The sequence below is a fragment of the Amblyomma mixtum genome, chromosome 3 (assembly GCF_055824585.1).
Source record: "Amblyomma mixtum isolate Tamu chromosome 3, ASM5582458v1, whole genome shotgun sequence".
Classification (NCBI taxonomy): domain Eukaryota; kingdom Metazoa; phylum Arthropoda; class Arachnida; order Ixodida; family Ixodidae; genus Amblyomma; species Amblyomma mixtum.
In genome coordinates, this window is record NC_143014.1 from 35,383,931 (window position 1) to 35,403,131 (window position 19,201).

The 19,201-nt window shown below is 47.6% G+C and overlaps 1 protein-coding gene across 5 annotated transcripts in view; it reads right to left on the reverse strand.

The window, feature by feature from the left end:
• Window positions 1-19,201, reverse strand: part of LOC149349643 (uncharacterized) — a 49,692-nt gene that overhangs the window by 8,898 nt on the left and 21,593 nt on the right. For 3 of the 5 annotated variants that reach the window (XR_016290139.1, XM_089578675.1, XM_089578676.1), the window contains exon 1: window positions 805-19,135. The exons of 1 other annotated variant lie outside the window; for it this stretch is intronic. The gene's annotated coding sequence lies outside the window, so the exon portion shown is untranslated. Of the gene's footprint in view, window positions 1-804; window positions 19,136-19,201 lie in introns of those variants that run through there. One more of the 5 variants, XM_089578677.1, reaches the window with a different exon arrangement.

Consider the following 19,201-nt stretch of genomic DNA (forward strand, 5'->3'; position numbering starts at 1 on the left):
TGAGATATACGAATTCTAATCGCCAGTGATCTGTGCTAATATTTTTTGCTCGCGACTGTACGAGCGGCAGTTCACGCCCCGCAGCGAAACACTGCATCTTTGGGTTCATATTACGGATTACCTCAACACTGACCTGTGGAACAACGGAGTAGTGCCCCAGGGTTGACGACACGCTGACATTAATCACCATTCCCAAACCAGGCAAGAAGCCTACATTGGATGCACTACGCCCATTTTCCTTAACGTCTTGCTGAGGCAAATTCTACGAACGGGTCGTCCCCACCGCCTTCAAAAGTACATTCTAGAGCCCCGCGTACTGTGCGATATCACTGCACGTTAAAGAACTCCAGATATTCGAAATTACCGGAGCGCTTCACTACGGCGTCTCTCATAGCCTGAATTACTTTGGGACGTTAAACCCCAATAAACCAAACCAAACCATTCAAACTCATCACGAACTTGTAAAGGGTCAAGCGGGCGTTGAATGATTTCAGAAGACTGCTTGAAAATGCGGTACGCCTCAAAGGCCCTGAGTCTAGGCCTACACGTGTCTCAAACCTCAAAGTCCCTCAGTCTAGGCCTACACGTGTCTCAAACCTCAAAGGATCCCGTTGGAACTCTTCAGATGGTCGCTCCAGCAAACGCGACGTCATCCCCGCATTAATCACTTCGCGATCCAGCAAACTGGTCACTCGTCGTACCTTTCAGGTACGCAGCTGTAACTTTTGCATTTCTCCTGGATTGCATTGCTCCGTGGACACCATGGGCACAAAATTGAGCTCGCCATAAGTAAGCAATACTCACTGTGCCAGCCAGACGAAAGCCCACGACGGTACAGGTGCTCCTGCGAGAGGTAGAAGCTCTTTTCCGCGGAATACTTCCGGTAAGATGAGAACGAGGCGGTCGGTTCCGATCGTCCAACGATAACGCGTGGTCAAGACCAGAACAGAACGCTGCACCACAGACCACAGAGAAAGAAAAAATGGAGGACACTCGGAAGAAGCTGGCCTCAGGAAGTACGTCACGACTTCACAAGCGTCTGGTGATGATGATGTCCTTCTTACTGATCTCCACCTAGTGGAGATCAGTGAGTTTTCTGACCGAACGCCAGAGAACGCAAACGTGCAAATAAATGTTCTTATATTAAAGCACACAAACTTTTTATTGCTAAATAATTGTTACGCTTCAACGCCACTGTTTTAAAACATATATGAAGATGCAATTTATTGAAAAAGGTTTCGAAGTTTTTTTTTTTTTCGACCGTCGTCTGCACTGTCATTCGCACGTGATTCTGGGCTTAGGATGCGTCGGTGTGTGTGCTGCAGAAGCGACTCTTGTCGTGTTGGACAGCAGATGAGACACATTTCTTACAGAAATGATGCTTGAAAACGCTGATATAAAGAGTCAGCACGAGTAAATGTTGCGTTTTTACGTCGCAGTGAGCTGTTAACATGCGGCGTAAGACGCGCGGTGGCCGTGTGGGTGGTTTGTTTACAAAAGTAAGCGAGTGGTATGAGGGAGGCATAGCACGAATGAATACAGCATAGACTCATTGCGCGGTGCAGTTTTAGGCCAAACTGCTGCGCAGTCTTGAAACCTTGGGCCTTATTACTGTGACAAATATGATTATATTGTTTTTCTCGCGGTGAAGCGCATTGCGCATTGCACGCCGTATTCTCGTATCCTTGCGCAGGCGCGGCGTGGCGCGTATTTCAGATCATGCAAGGGCTCGTATTTGTACGTTTCGGCTATATGTTAGTTGCGCCTGCGTTCAACTCCTATTTAGACTCAAAATGTACTGCGTGTATTTCTGTGGCAGCGATATATTATTGTGGCGCGATTTGCTGTTGCACTGAAAACAATTTTTTAGCGTAGTTATGACTTGCTATATTGTTTTGATTATTCAGAATAACACATGCATGCATTAACATCCTTCAGAACACGCTGCCATGTTGTCCGGTGGCCCTGCCTACGGCAGCTACTGCTCTTTGTCGTGGTGCCAGAACAATGGCACAACGCACAAGAAGCCAGGAACTAGTTTCTTCTGTATAGCACGGGACAGCAGGTGCGTTGAGTTTTCTTATGTTTTCGATTCCTTTACGCTTACGATTTGCGCAGTAAGGGTGAAAACAAAAATTGTTTATTCACATTTATAGCGCTTGCTTCATAATAGGAAGGCTTGGGCAGGAGGAGGAGGTAAACTTTATTAAAGAAGAGGTCTTAGGCGCGGATTGGGGTCATGTTCCCCTCCGCGCGGTGGGCTCCTCTTCTAGGCCGGACGCCAGGTGGCCGACCGACGATGTCGTTCGGCGACCTCTTCGGCTCGCTCTGTGGCTCGAAGTTGAACTTCCGGGTCCGAGCTGAGCAGCGCGGCCTCCCACTGAGATTGGGTAGAGAGCTGCAGACTGTGCGATGGCTTGTCTTGAGTACATGAGTATAGGATGTGCGGTGTGTCTGCCTTTTGGTGCCCACAGAGAAAACAGACGGGGCTGTACTGCTCGGGGAACCATATGGAGTACATGTACGGATTAAAGAAGTGTCTGTTTGGAGCTGCCGCCAACTGACTTGTTGTGTTTTACTGAGGGCTTTATGTGGTTCTGGGAAGATCTGTCTTTCTTTCTTGAAGTGGGTAGTAATTTCTTTGTAGGTTGTCATTCGCTCCTTGGCCGACCTGAGCTCGGGGTAGCGCACCTCCCAGTTAACCACGAATCCTCGGGCAAATTGGTGCGCCGCCTCGTTTCCAGGATGGTCCGAATGGGCGGGGACCCAGATCAATGTTATCTGGCGGGTATTGGAGATTTTTTGTAAGATTTTGATGGCTGCTGAGTGGGCCCTTCCTTTTGCAAAATTTCGAATTGCTGTTTTGGAGTCACTTATGATGTATTTGGCAGTGGTGGAGGTAATGGCTAAAGCTATGGCAGCTTCTTCGGCCTCCTCCGGAAATTTTGCTTTATCTATTGTCGCCGATGCAAGGGGAGAACCTCGATGATCGACAACTGCCAGAGAAAAGGCGTCTCTGTCCGCATGTTCTGCCACGTCCACGTGCGCCGTGTCTTTCTGAACTGAAAATCTTTCGTGAAGTTTTTGTGCCCTAGCCTTTCTTCTGTCCGTATTGTAGTGTGGATGCATGTTTTTGGGCAGAAGAGGGACTGTTAGATGTTCGTGCACGTGTCTTGGAATTGACAAGGTGGGTGTACGGATTCCTTCATATTGTATTCCTGCTTTCTTTAGGATGAAACGTCCCGGTGCCTGATAGTCTTTCGTATTGTGCGGTGAGGTGTACTTCTATCATTTCCGCTAAGGTGTTATGAATTCCTAACTGTAATAGTTTTTCATTTGGAGTATGACGAGGGAGGTTCAGCGCAATTTTGTATGACTGTCTAATTAGAGAATCCAGGTCGTCTCTTTCTCTTACTGTGAGGGTGACGTATGGTGTAGTGTAGTTGACCCTGCTGAGAACGAAGGCTTGTATTAGTCTCCTGGTCTCGGCTTCTTTAACTCCTCCTCGCCTATTCGCGATGCGTCTGATGAGGAAGGAGATTTGGTTGACAGTGTTTCTCAGTTTCTTAATTAACGTGTCGTTTTTTTGGTTTGACTGTATCAGCATTCCTAAGATTCTTAGTGTGTCCACTTCTGGGATGGCTGCCCCTTCCGCGTAGATTTTGATCTCAGGCGCTTTATTTTTCCTTTGACGTTTTGGGTGTAGGATGAGGACTTCAGATTTTTGGGGGGAACACGCGAGTCCTGCGGCTTGTGCCTCCTCTACTACTACATCTGCCGCTTGTTGTAGCGTATCTTGTATTGTGGCGATACTCCCCTTGGTGGTCCAAAGGGTGATATCGTCCGCGTACAAAGAGTGTTCTAGGTCTGGGATTTTTGCGAGTGCGTGGGCCATTTTGATGAGGGTTATATTGAATAAGAAGGGGGAGAGGACCGATCCTTACGGCGTTCCTCTGTCTCCTAAACTGAAGGTGTCGGATTTGATTGCGCCAATTTGAATTTTAGCCGTTCTGTCGGAGAGAAAGTCCTTGATGTACTTAAACGCTCTTTCGCCCACATTCAACGGTGAAAGAGATTCTAGGATTGCTTTGTGTTTGACGTTATCAAACGCTTTTGTTAAATCTGGAGCTAGGATTGCCCTGGTGCTCCTTTGTTGCTCCTGAGATAGGACTTCGTTTGCTAGTCTGAGCATTGTGTCCTGTGTTGATAAATGTGTTCTAAAGCCAATCATAGTGTGTGGATATAAATTCTCTTTGTGCATGTGAGACTGGAGTCTGTCTAGTATGACGTGCTCTATCAGTTTTCCTATGCAAGATGTAAGCGAAATAGGTCTGAGGTTTTCGAGTGCGAGCTTTTTGCCTGGTTTTGGGATGAATTTAACGATGTCATGTTTCCAAGCCGCTGGGAGTTTTCCCTCCCTCCAACACTCGTTCGCAAAATGCGTGAGGGCTGTGATGGAAGCATCGTCTAGGTTTCTGAGTGTTTTATTGTTAATGCCGTCTTCTCCCGGGGCGGATGTCGTGCGTATCTTATGGAGGGCTGCTCTTATTTCCGCTATTGTTATGTCAGCGTCCAGGAGGGGGTTAGGTTGTCCTTTATAATCTGGTAGTGACTGCGTCTCTCGGGTTGTGCAGAAGTATTTCTGCTGTAGCGTGTTGATAATGTCTTGATCCGTGCCTAGGTCCATGTTTAAAATTTTGGTGATTTTCCTTTGAGTCGTAGCTTTATTTGATTCCGGATCAAGGAGATGCCGCAGAAGATTCCACGTCTCTCTCGTGCCTAGATTGCCATTTACATTTTCGCAGATATGGTCCCATTGCTGCCTTGCGATTTCTGCGGAGTGGTGTTGAATTTTTTCTGTGAGTGTGAGTATCTTGTTTCTAAGCTTTTTGTTGTATTTTTGTTTAAGCCATCTTTTTTCTAGGCTTTGCCTTGCCTCCCACATGTGTATAAGTCTGCTGTCAATCGCAATTACGTCTAGGTCATGTATTAGTTCTTTAGTGGCCTTTCCCAAATCTGATAGGAGGGTTTGTGTCCACTGTTCTAGGTCTGTGATCGGTTCCTGATTTTGGTCGCGGATCGTCCTAAGTTTGTCCCAGTCGGTGATCTTGTTTTTTCTGGGTTGGGGTTTGAGATTGGCAATGGCGATTTTAGATGCTATGATATAATGGTCACTTCCCAGATTTTGTCTGGTGTTGCTCCAGCTTAAGTATGGGAGATTTTTGCCTATCGTGAGGTCCGGGCACGTCTCCCTGCTCACGCTGTTACCTATCCTGGTAGGTTGCATGGGATCCGTGTATTGGGTTAGCCCTCTTTGCTGGATAAAATCAATTAGGGCCGTGCCTTTCATAGATATAGTTGCGTGTCCCCATTGCACGTGTTGAGCGTTGAAGTCGCCCACAATTAGAGTTGGGTTTTGGCCTGCAATTTGTAGGGCTTTCAGTACAGCGGCTTTCGCTGGTCCAGCCTGCGCCCTGGGGTGGCTGTATGCGTTCAGTATGAACAGAGAAGAGGAGTTTCTTTTGCTGGGTAAAATTTCGATTAATATACAGTCGAGCTCTACGTTTTCAATTTCGTGGTTAACCACGGTAAGGTTTCTATGTACCATCGTAGTGGTTAAAGGTTGTTCTGTGATGTGACATGGCAGAACTGCCCGGTACCCTGGCAGTTTTAGTCGATATATTCTGGGTTCTTGGATCGCTATTACGTCAGGTTTTCCGGATTGCGATTGAATATGTAACTGCAGATCTGCTTTTTTGTTGCGCATAGATCTGCAGTTCCACTGCCAAATTGTTATGGTTTTAGGATTGGCCATTTTGCTGGGATAGATCGATTGGGGCCCCTTGAGCTGACGGGGGAAGCCGACTTGAAATTTCCTGTAAAATGGTGTCGATTACCCCGAACTTGTGATTTACATCCTATATGTGTTGTTCGAGTCTTTGTGATAAATTTTCAACTGTTTGTGTTACGTTATCGAGTTTCTGACTGTGCTCTTCCACTTTTTGTTCGAGTTTTGGGACTCTATCCTCCAATGAGGGATTTCTAACATCAGCTACTGCTCGTTTTTTGCGAGGTGTTTCTTCCTTGCTTACTACGCGTACTGGGGTTTCGACTGTTGCGGACACAGTAGTTTCCATTTCTGTAACTTCCTGCACGGCAAGTGGTTTTGGAGGAGGGTCCTTAGATTTGGCGGGTGCTTTTAGTTTACTGTTTTCCTGTTCTAAGTGTTTGATGCGGTCCGTAAGTATTTGAATGTGGTGGAGTGCCTGATCGAGTTTCGACTGTAATAACTGCAGCTCCGTCCCCTTTCCGTGAGAGGCCACTCCCGCCCAGCTCACCTGCTTCGGTCCGGGGCTCTGCGTCCGGCTGCTGGTGCCGCTGTCACCTCCACTGCGGCTCCTGCTGCGTCCGCTGCGGCTGCTGCTGCGTCCACTGCGGCTGCTGCTGCGTCCGCTGTCCAAGGGCGGGAAGGAGCTCGAGCGGTCCTTTCTTTTGGTGGATGTTGAGTCGTCGCTGGTCCGGGATTTTGATCTTGATTGGTGCTCCGACATTTTAGTCTGGGGTCGTATAAATCTTTTTTTGCAGCTGGTATCGCCTGTGCGGTGCCCTTCTCCGCAGACAATGCAGACTGGGTCGCAGATTTCTTCTTTGAGGTGCTGGTTTCCGCAGTGCGGGCACCGTTGCTGCGGTGGCTCTGGACATACGTCTCTTCTGTGTCCGACTCTTCTGCAGTTCGTGCACGCCTCTACTTTTGGAATGAAGGGGTAGACCGGATACAGGACGCCGAAGTATATGATGCTATCTGGCAATTCGTCCGCGTCGAAGTGGAGCAGGAGGGACTTTGATGTTCTTCCCATGGTTCGTGCTTGGACGATTTCAGAGTTTCTTTTGCGAAGTTCTTTCATCATTTCTTGCTGCGTTTCGCCATCGTAAGCCCTGTAGATGATGCCCTGCAAGGCCTTGTCCGGAGGAGCGATGTACGACGTCATGATGATGTCTTTGCCTTCCAGCTTGATTTGTTTGACTGCGACGTAACGTAGTGCGTTTGCCTGCACCGGCGTCGATATGGTGAACACATTCTTTGTACAGTTCGTTCTGGATTGGTCTTTGTCAGCCTCGGTGGCGGTAATGCCGCTAGCTGATGCGATAGCTTGCCGGATGGATTTCTCGGTGTAGCTCGTGATGTCTACGCCACCCGTCGGTCTGTAGATTATCTTATAGTCTTCCTCCGGTAGTCGTGGAAGCGGTTTCTTAGTGGAGGGAGAGGTTGCGCCTTCGACTTTTCGGTTTGCTTATTTGGCTTCTGAGCTGTTAATGGCACAACTTTGGGGTCCTGATTACGGTAAGACACAATCGTTTTCCAATCGGGCGCTTCAAATTCGTCTGGGGAGGCGTTCGTCCCAGCTACGGCGTACTCCATGACTGCCGCCGTGGCGTTCGGGCCGCGCCAGGCCTGGCGTTCGGGTAAGCTCGGCTTGGGCAAAACGGCTTCTTCATTTCAGTTTAAAGTAGTGTAAATTATTACCACTACGGGTTAGTAAATATTGTAGCGATTATTTCGGAATGCTTGCAGTGGCGGAGCGACTAAACTTTTTTTTTATTTTAGTTAAGCCGTAAAAAAGGCGGCAAAAAAGGATATGTAAGCAGGGCTCTCAACAATATTGGCTTTGTCTGATACGTATTATTTCAATCGGCGTAGGTGTAAATTCAAGACCCCCCCAAGAAAGCAAAATTATGCTTTTTGGTCAGTGCCTGTCATAAGTTTGCTGCGGACCCCACAATTTTTTATTCCTTAAAGTGTGGCTATATTAACTGTCTCTGGTACAAACATCTTGTGGTAGGAAGTGCAAGAATATTATCCAAGCAATTACGCTTACGCTAGGTACATCATCGTCATTGCAGGATGACAGCATGGGTGCAGTACACTGGAAGAGACGACCGTGTGAGAAAGCCGGACAGCCTACTCTATACCACATACAGGATTTGCAGTGACCATTTCACTGCAAAAGATTTCATGGATCCTGGCCACACAAGGCTCACAAAGCTGGCCGTGTCTGGTGTCTACCACGACTACCTATCTCTGTCTTCTGTCTTCTCTGTTAATACTTTCAGATTTGCTCGTATTAAGGAACGGGGTTGTATTTCCATCTAACCTTTCTGTACCATGCTCGCCTCGGTTCGTGTGCAGCCTTTATGTGCTCATTGCTTATACTGCCCTGGAATAAAGAGTTTCCTCGACACTCCTTCTGTTTATTAAATACTGCATGTTGAATTACCACTTGCTCCGAACAGGAGACAAGCCCACCAGACAGAACCCTTGTTGATTTGTGAATCCAAAGCTGCCTGTTTTATAGTTCTGTTGTCTGTACAACTTAGTCAAATAATTTCGGTACGACGCAATTCGCACAAGGGATTAAGCGAGACAATCTGTCCTCCTCCGGCCACAACCAAACGTGGGTAACGCGCAAGCAATTCGAAATTCGCGCCAGTGAAACCGAAACAGGAAGTCTGGGCCTGTTGCTCTCACCAACCGCTAGGTGCGCTACAATCCATTGGGCCGCTAAGGTCTATGAGTGTGTCCTCTCTTTCTCTATGGCTGCACGTTGTTCTTCTTCTCCATCATCGAGACTCTTCTTCGTCCACTTCAAGATCACGTGCGCCCTTACTTTGGTGGTCTTTGTTTTGAGGAAAGGAAATGACGCAGTAACTGTCTCACAGCCTCACGGTGCCAAACAAGGGTACCCCGCAAGGCTCAGTAATATCACCGCTACTATTCGACATAGCGATGATAGGACTCACGAAAGTACTGGACGAAATAGAAAACATCAGCTACGCAATGTATGCAGATGAAATAACAATATGGACAACCACAGGCTCCCTAGCAGCTAAACAAGAGCGCCTACAAAGAGCGATCCACCATACTGAACAATACGCCAGGGGCAGAGGATTATCGTGCTCAGCAGAAAAATCAGAATACGTAAGAATCAAAAAAGGTACACGAAAATACGACTCCCAAATCACCCTGAAACTCGGAAACGAGACAATACCTGAGAAAACGGAAGTCAGGGTACTTGGAATGTACATAGAAGCAGCTGAAGAAGCCGCCATTGCTCTGGCAATATCGCACGGCAACGCAACAGGACACAACCTCACTATATAGTGACGGACTCCAAACAAGCATGTAGAAACTACACAAGAGGCAGGATCGACAGCATCGCCAATCATATTCTACACACGACGAGAAGACACAAAAACACTAAACATAGTATAGTGTGGGTTCCCGGACATGAGGGGATGAGAGCAACGTGGCAGCAGACGAGTTAGCTCGAGGGTATATCAACCGACTCAGCACTTTGCACCACAGGCACCTTTGACCCAGTTACCCCCACGTACTCAGATATACTCGATCATTACAGGGGTCAGCGGAAACGCTACCCAGCCCCACACAAAAGGCTCACCAAAGAGAAGGCGGTAGACTGGCGCAGACTACAAACCGGTACCTGCCCACACCTGCACAAACTACACAAGATTTTCCCTACACAATATGCAGACGAATGTCCGTGGTGTCAGGGTAAAGCTACACTAGAACATATCACATGGACCTGCCCTAAGGCAGACTTAGAGCCAAGAATAAACAACCCGAGTGTGATGCAGTGGGAGCACTTGCTGGCCAGCGAGGACGAGGAAGCGCAACGATTCCTTGTGCGCCGAGCCACGATGGCGGCAGTCAAGTGCGGCATCCTGGACCAAGGATCGACCACGTTGCCCAGTGACCCATAAGGGTCAAGAACACCAATTTATTAACAATAAAGTTTTTTTTCCATCCATCCATCCATATCTCGGCGGACATCCGAACCGCGCCGTAAGGAAAAAAAAGGAGGGTGTGAAAGAAGGAGGGTGTGAAAGAAGGAAGTGAAAACTTTATCATACTCTTGTGCTTCTTTTCTCGGTGATGTAGAAGAACTTCTTGCTGGGCGAGTTGGTGCATAGCTTTCTTGGGATGGCGTTGCGCACACGAACAAACATTCACACGAAAGAGCAGAAGACAGAAAGAGGGCAAATTATATCAACTGAATTAATTGCTTTCGCAACAGAATATATATGGTGCATTCACGCGTGCAAAAAAGAATGGGAAGAGGGAAAAAAGAGGGGGGAAAAGGAGTTGGGGGGAGGGGATTTATTTAGGGGAACTATTTTATTAGTTGTCGTGCACTCCAAAAGGGGGCGTCAGGCATCCGCAGGTGACCTCATTAATTCGAATCCGCGCACTCTGACGTCATAACCATTTCAACCAACCGAAAAGCGTGACACCACTGCTGCCAACCTTCTGTAGACAACGATGAGGCATTAGAGGCTTTCGCTTTAATATCTCGGTACATGTTCAGCTCCTCGCCCGTCTGAAGGGGCTCTCTGCTCCACGAGACCGCACTGCGATCCCGGACTGTGAGTCCTTGGGCCAATGCATGCGCTATCTCGTTTCCTCGCAGGCCCTCGTGGGCGGGAGTCCATATTAGGTTAATTACCTCTGATGGGGTCGGGCCGGCAGCCAGAATTTTGACTGCTTCGGCAGACACCTGCCTGCGTTGTAGTTTCGGATAGCCGATTTGGAATCAGTTATAATCACTCTGACGTTCTATTGGGTTAGCGCCAGCGTAATGGCTACCTCCTCTGGCGCTGTTGCGTCTCTCTGTCGGATGTTGCGTGACGAGACTCGGTCTCCGCCCTCCCGGGTTGCTAGGGCTGCGTAACCCGTTCGTTCGTATTCCGCCGCGTCCGTGTAAACCTCGTCCTGTCTGCTGGTTTTTTCTGTAGAGCTTTCGCTCTGTCCATTCGTTTACCCTCTTGGTGTACTGGGTGCATGTTCCGTGAGACTGATCGGATTCTGATTTTGTTCCTTGTCTGTTCGGATATTCTTCGTGTGTTTGAGCCTCGCTCGTGTTCAAAGCCTAACTTTTCGAGTATTTTGTAGCATGAGCTACACTGACCGAGGTTGAGCAGTTTCGCGTGGCTGCTGGAGAGCCGTGCTGCGCATGCGCGAGGAGCAGTGACGTCACACGGCGCACAGCTGGCGCACCAGAGCCGCTGCCACCGCGCGCTCCTCCGCCGCCTCGCCGGTTCTCGCATTCCAGATGAGTGACGTCATAGCCGCGGCAGACGTACTAGCACTGGCGCGCGCCCAGCTGTGCATCCTCCGTTCGCAGTAGCCAAGTCTGACGCTGCGCCGGAGCCCCTTGATAGCGCGCTTCTCATTGTGCGCATGCGCAGAGGTATTTGTGGGGGTATATATTCATTCAGAATTTATTTCAGACAACGGAGAGGTTGTCCAGGGTGACGTGGCAAAAGGCATACATTGCCTGACGAGGCCACGCCACCCGGATGACAGGCGGCACCACTGGCTACAAAAATCAAGAAGAGCATTACATAATAGAACACACATTCATTATTTTTACACAATATATTAAGACATCCTTACAAAACACTGGCTTTCGGCGGAAAAACAAACCGCATACTTTAACCACAATTCGAATATTTACAAAACATACACAAGTGATAGGTATACGTTTAGTTTTCATCTTTAAGGTTCATTTACGAGCATTGCTTCAATTAACATTTTGTATTTACGTATAGAGGGGGTGCTGCGTGCAGTATCCAGAATAATACGGTATTGATTAATCAAGTCAGGAATTGGCCATCCCAGCCTCTGAAAACCATAATTTGTGCGTACATGAGGTGTTTCCATACATTGTTTCCGAAGTTCGCATGTGCTAAGTTTAGTGTGATAGGTGGTTTCGAAGGTTATTTTGTCTAGTTTGTACTGGCGTAATATTTCGAGACAGTTTGTATGTGTGCAGTTTACTTATTTCTAGTATTCTATAAGACCTAAACAAAGGCCGGCAGCTGCGCAATAACTGTATTTTCCCAATAGCTCGTAATGCCCGCTTTTTAACTGCAAGGAGGTAATCTCGATTTGTCTGTGTCGTTGTTAACCATACAAGGGAACAGTAGCTTAAACGGGAATGTGTTAATGAATAGTATATTTGCCGCTTTATGGACGCCGGGCGTTTGCTCACGCTACGTATATTCTCGCATAGCTGAGCTAAGCCTCTGCCAACGTTTTTAGCCCCGATCGGCTGTGTAGGAGTAGTTGATGTTGAACTGCTCTGGTAACCTCAATGAGCTCTTCTAGTGCGTTTGAAACCCCCATGTTCAGAATGTTCAGCCAGAAAGAAGAGCAAAAGAAAGTTATCCGTATTGCCCTGGACACCGCTGAATCCCAAGGGATCCCAGCCAGCTAAAAGGGGGGGGGGGGGGGGAGATGAAGACGGTCAAGACTCCTCTTCATCACCCTCTGATTCCTTGACGGGTGCAAATGGTTATTTCAACATCATCATCAAACATCAGGTTGATGTTGTTGCCTTGGAGGCATGGCAGCAGCGCTTTCGAAGCTAGCGGGTTCCTCTTTCTCTTTCACTCCCACCTTCCCCCCTTCCCTTACATCGCGGTTCAGGTATCCACTGAGAAGTGAAACAGTTACTGCGCTATTCCTTTCCTCAAAACCAACTTCCATTTCTTTTTTCTCATAGTACATAGAAATTCACCATAACGAGGAAGAACGGCAACTCTATCGCTCTTCCTTTATAGTGCGAAAGCACTTCTAGCCGCACTCCCCGGGTTTCAGCGATGTGATAAAATTATTATATTGGTTTTTGAGGAAAGGAAATGACGCAGTATCTGTCTCACATATCTCGGCAGACACCTGAACCGTGCCGTAAGGGAAGGGAGGAGGGTGGGAGTGAAAGAAAAAAAGAGAGAGGGGTGCTGTAGCGGAGGTCTCGGGAATAATTTCGACCACTTGGAGATCTCTAACGTGCACTGACATCCCGCATCAACAGCACACAGGCGCCTTTTGTGTTCCGCCTCTAACAAAACGCGGCCGGGTTCGCAACCGGGTACTCCGGCTCGGTAGGCGAGCGCCGTGACCACTGAGCTATGGCTAGCCACCATAACTGAGCCACCGCGGCGGGTAGCCGTGTTTGTCTGCATGTGTGTTTGGTCTCTGAGTAGCAAGTTTAACCGGCTCATTGGGTCAGTGTACACCGCAATCACGCTGCAGTAGGCGGTTGCGTCCAGCAATAAACTGAGGCAGTTTTGCTCCTTTCCTGCGTGGTTCAGGTGCCCGCCAAGTATACATGTGATGCAGCTAGATACTGCGCTATTTCCTTTCCTCAAAAACCAAAACGTGTTCTCAAAACCAGCGGAAGGTTAAAATTGGTAAATTGGTTTTTTGAAAAAAGGAAATGGCGCAGTACTTGTCTCGCATATCTCGGCGGACAACGGAGGGTTTACACTTTTTTTTCACGAAAGGAAAGGCGCTTAAGTGGCTCCCTGTGTCAGTGGACACCTCAGTCGCGCTTTGAGGTACGTGATGTGGCGGTAGTGTCCACCAGCAAAAAATCGTGCTTTCAAAAATATTTCGTGTTTAGCAAATACTAAACCCAACAGCGCGGTTGAGGTATCCACCGATAATTGACACAGTTACTGCGCCCTTTCCTTTCCTAAAAAACAAAGGCGTCATCAGAAACTGGAAGCCGGAAGCCCGAAAGCCGTTCGGGATCACATCCCACAGAGTTTGACGAATTGTGATGAATTGAAGCCAAATCGTCTAAAAATGTATACCAATGCATATGCAGTCAAAAGCAAATGCCATTAATAAAAAAAGGCGAAAATCCTAAATTGCAGACTCATACGCCATGTACAGAATGAGGTGCGACGTCCAAAAGGCTATCACTCGTAGCCATTCGCAGCATACTCGGAACCACTCAGCGCCACTCGGAACCCTGAGCGCATGGAGCCCGCGCGTTTGCCAGTCTTCAGTCTTCCAATTATCTTCGGTGGCCAGCCGCGGCGGCTCAGCGGTGAGCGAGCTCGGCTACTGAGCCGGAGTAGCCGGGTTCAAACCCAGCCGCGGCAGCCGCGTTTCGATGGAGGCGAAGCGCAAAGGGGCACGTGTGCTGTGCGTTGTCAGTGCACGTTAAAAATCCCCAATTGATCGAAATTATTCTCGAGAATCCCACTCTGGCACCTTCCTCTTTCTTTCGCTCCCACCTAGCTTCCACCCTTCCCTCCTGGCGTGGTCCACCGAGATACGTGAGACAGTAATTATTACTGCACCATTTACTTTCCTCAAAATCACTATTATTCGGATCTTCTGAGCGTCCAAACATGCCGTGGAACCAGAGCCAACTACGGAATCGACACCAACGAAAAAGAAGCGCGCCGCGGCTGGTGAACAGTACCACGGTGTTTTCTGAATCCTGCAGTACATGAATCTACCCTAGCAGCAAATCGCCAAGCGCGACACCGATCCTACACTGAATACGAAGTGCGCCGAGTGTATGCGACAGGAGCGCCAGGGAGACCTCGAACTGTGACAACACAAGGCTGAAGCCAGGCGCGAGAAGCCCGAGGGACGCGGAGGCCGCAACGGATTCGAGACGCGCGAATGAGTAGCCATAACGCTCCTTAACGCGCTCACTGCGTCGTGGTTCACTGTTGGGTCATGTCGTGTATTCCTGCTGTGCGGCACGAATAATAGTGGCGCCATGACGCCGCAGCCCTCCACTACGCCACCTTTGTTTCACTCCCACATTCCTCCCTTCCTTCACGACGCAGTTGAGGTGTCCACCAAGAGGGGAGACAGTTACTGTGCCGTTTCCTTTCATCGAAAACCATTAATTTTGAGGTGTTCATCGGAGTACCCGGACTCGACCCCGACCGCGGCGGCAGCGTCTCGACAGAGGCGATGTCAGTGCATTTTAAAGATCCTCAGGTGTTTCAACTTATTCCGAGGCCTCCACTACGCGTTCTATGGAGGAGACACGTATAACCCGCCGCGGTGGCTCAATGCTAAGACGCTCGTCTACTGAGCCGGAGTACCAAGGTTCGAACCCGACAGTGGCAGCCGCATTTCGTCAGTGCATGTTAAAGATCCTCAGGTTGTCGAAATTATTCCGGAGCCGCCGCGGTGGCTCAAGCGCTCGTCTACCGAGCCGGAATGAGAATATTAATGGCCGCGCCAGAGCAATTCCGTAATACTCCGTTGCCGAAAAGGTGGACATTGTGATCGCTTAAGCGAGCGCCCAAATGGACACGGAGGTGTCATGCACACTGATGTATGCTTCCCAACCGTCGTGTGCTGACTCGTCCCACATTTATATCATGTTTAATCGATTCTGGACCACTGGATCAGTCCATATTCAGAGAATGAAGCGACGAGCCAGTAATACCGACGATTTTGACATCGACGTCCTGGCGTATACATCTCTGTCAAGCGAAAAGCAAGCGTCAGGGAAATTGCCACCGCATATGGAGCTAGTCCGGCTTCAGTTTGCAGGTCACTTTCAAGATGCAGCTACCACCCATGTCATGTGTGTCTTCACCAGGTGCTGAGACCAACTGACTTTCAGGAACGGCTCGATTTTTGCAGTTGGTGCCTGATGCGACGAAATCCCGAAATTCCTCTACGTGAGTGCTTTGGACTAACGAGGCCCAATTTCGCATGGACTCGAATGTCAATTTTCACAACTCCCATTACTGGTGCGCCCAGAACACACACTGGCTACGTGAGCGCAAGTATACCTTCTAAGAAAGTCAGCAAATGTTTCGTGTGGCATCTATAATGGCCGTATTGTTCCTTACTTCATTAACGGAAACCTTACTTGGAAGAAGTACTTACACAGACTGCGTTCTAAAGGGCGTCTTGTCTGAATTTGCCTCAGATTTGCCACTGGTTGTGTTGAATAAAATGTAGTTCCAGCATGACGTAGCCCTGCCGCATTTTTTTTTCTTCGGCTCGGCACTTCATAGACGAATTTTTCCCAACCAATAAATTGTGTGTGGTAGAACCACAGCCTGTGCCTTCTAGGTCGCCCGATTTATCACCCTTGGATTTCTTCATCTGGGCGTATGTTGAAAATGAGGTTTTCAAGACAGAACCAGCCAACCTCGAAGATCTGAAGCAACGTGCAAGAATATCACTTGAAAACATTCCCCGACAGGTACTTTTATCCCCTGTGAATGCTATGAAAGACCGCTTTCTTCTGTGCATCATGATGGAGGGAAAGCAATTTGAGCACATCATGAAGAAACTGTGCGTTGTTGTCTCATATGATATTCCTTTCATGAAGGAGTGCCCGAATCGGGCTGCAACCAACTGAGACATTGAAGTGTGCAAATTTTCTTCATTTATGTTCGTCCTTCGAATGGGAACGGCCAGACACCTGTGGTAAAAATTTCCTAATCATGGGCTGCCACTTCTTACAACAAATGAGACGCCGTCTGCTTAGGCACGCAACAACATAACTAAGGCATCTGGTAGGAAGCAACGTTCGCGCTACAGTGGCGAAAAATTTTCATCCTGGGAATCATTTTCGTTTATTTTAGCTGTCAAGCCGTTAAAATACAAAAGAAATAAAAGCGTCACAGAAATTACACAATGCATGTCCGGCAAACCGGCACCTCTCAACATAAATTTGCACGCTGTCAAAGATCGAAGCTAGCGTGATGCGAAAGAAAAAAAAATGAGTGGATGAGAGAACATACGCGCGTTAATGATATCCTAGTTGAAATCAAGAGGAAGAAGTGGGCTTGGGCTTGCCCCTGCTTCACGGGCATGTGGATCTTGATTTTGTTTCCTTTTTTTAATGTTTATAATTTTTGTTTGTTTTCAATTTTTCTTTCCTTTTTTTTTTTCTTTTCTTTCCTCTAGCTGTTATATTTTTCATATTTTAATTCTTTGGTTATTTTTCATTTCACTCGTTCTGTTTCTTTGTTGTTGTTTTTTTACCTGCTTTTTGTCATTTCCTTGATTCTCTTTTCGATTTCCCCTCTTTTATGTACTCTTTCTGCCTTCTTAAGCCCATTATCTCCTGTTCGTTTTTTTTTCCCCTTGTTTTCTTGTCTTCTCTCTTCCTACAGATGCCCGCACCTTACCTCCCCCTGGCCGCCTGCGAGCCTGTCTGAAGAATCTGGGCACGCTGGGCTAATCCGTTTCATTTTCACTTCGTCCTTCCCAATTCTTAATCCTTCAGGGGTGTCTTATGTATAACAATCACTTTTGCACGCCCATCATTTGTGCCTGTTTTTTCTTCTCTCTCTGGTAATTGGTTTTTCTTAAATTTTCTCTTGGGCGTTGGCCCCTTTTTTTTTATTTTTTAATTGGTTCGCCTACGATAACCTTTGTTTGGGTGCGGGCTTCCTCTCGAATTTTTTATTTTATTTCATTCCTTCAGAGTTTTACAATAAAAGGGCATGTAATGTGAAGCCAAGATAACCGCTGGTCCTTAAGGGTAACGGAGTGGATTCCAAGAGAAGGCAAGCGCCGTAGAAACTTTTGTAGAAAGGCGCAGGCGTCTTAAAGTTTTGTTCAATTTTTACCTAAAATCTTGGTTTAGGTAATTAAACTTTTTTGCTGAAACGCGCAATTCTTTAAATTTTATATGCCTGGAAAGCACATATATTAAGATTTGCTTTCGTTTATTGCAATTTATTTCATATGCAAAAAATTTTGCAGAAAAAAAACCTACAGAACACGGTCATGTTCCCCACGGTAAGGAAGGCGTTCACGTGCCCAGTTAAGAATGTGGCTATAAATGCTGCTAAACCTTCTTGTTTCACTGATACAAAAGAGATTAAGGCGATACTACGTTCGAACTCTAAATTTAAAGTTGGTTTTTGTACGCGCTCGAGCCGTCGTCTGCGGTTGCTCCTCAAGCAGGGAGTAGCAGACGACGCGCGCGAGCCCATCGTAAAGCGACCGCAGCGCCAGGCCGCGGTCACATGGGCCCACCAGCTTCACTACCTGGCGCCCTTTGCAAACTGAACCTTATAATTATCTATTTCCATTTAAAAACGCTTCCTTGTAGCAATTGCAGCAGCGGCAAAAAAATTACCTGCAACGGTCCTAGCGGCGGGTCTCTGCATTTAACGTTGCCAGAATGACAACAAAACCCGCTAAAACACCATGGTGGCCAGATTTTTTGTGCACAGTGTTGCCGTATTTTAGCGTTAATTTAACAGCGTAGCCAACATTTGTTGCGGTACAATGTGGCTAGACGAACTTCGATTTTCGATGTTTTGAACGGCGTTCAACTGTGTATTAGTATGCACGAATTTGAAATTATTTCGAAACGAGAAAAATTATCCAACCGTGCACTCACCTTTTGTACTTGCCTAAATTAGTTCCATTTATACCGACAGCGCAACTGTTTCTTCGCTGCGTTTACGTTTGTACACACCCAGGAGAAACCTGAAATGATAGTTCTTTGGAACTCATGTTTGTGAAAAAATTACTTTCCGAGGAAAGTAAATGGCGTAGTAATAATCTCACATCTGAGCGGCCACCCGAACCGCGCCAAAAGAGAAGGGACGAAGGTGGGAATGAAAGGAGAGGTTTCGTAGGAGTCTGTGCACGTTAAAGATAACCTCTTGGCATATGACAGAGTACAATCCTCCCAACGCTTGCCTACATGAATGACCAGTAGGCCATATTTTTGAAAATATGCTTTCTTAGGTCTGAAGGTGGCTTCTGCAGCACAATACCCATGTTCGCAGACATAAAACAGGTAAATAATGTTAGTTAGCCAGTCAGCTAATTTTTGATAATTCATTTTTTAACTACAACTGTTTGGTTTATTGGTTTACTGGGGTTTAACGTCCCGAAGCAACTCAGGCTATGAGGGACGCCGTAGTGATCGGCTCCGGAAATTTCGACCACCTGGGGTTCTTTAACGTGCACCGACATCGCACAGCACATGGGCCTCTAGAATTTTGCCTTCATCGAAATTCGGCCGCCGCGGCCGGGATCGAACCCGCGTCTTTCGGGTCAGCAGCCCAGCGCCGTAACCACCGCGGCGGTTTAACTACAACTGTTAGGCTACTGGTCATATCAAATTTCGAAGCCGCGAATACCCTCAGCACTGTGGCTCGACAAAATGTGGCTATTTTAAATAGTTACGTGCACTGAAGCGTTGTTTAGCCTGCATGCTTTGCGAAAGTGCATGTCTTTTACACCATGTTAGCAAAACTTGCTGGGCCACAGCACCAAGGGTTATAGATTGTATAGAATTCAGCGCAAAAAAACGGACAAGGGACGAAGTAAGGGACACAGAGACGTTCACGCGCGCTCTCCGTGTCCCTTACT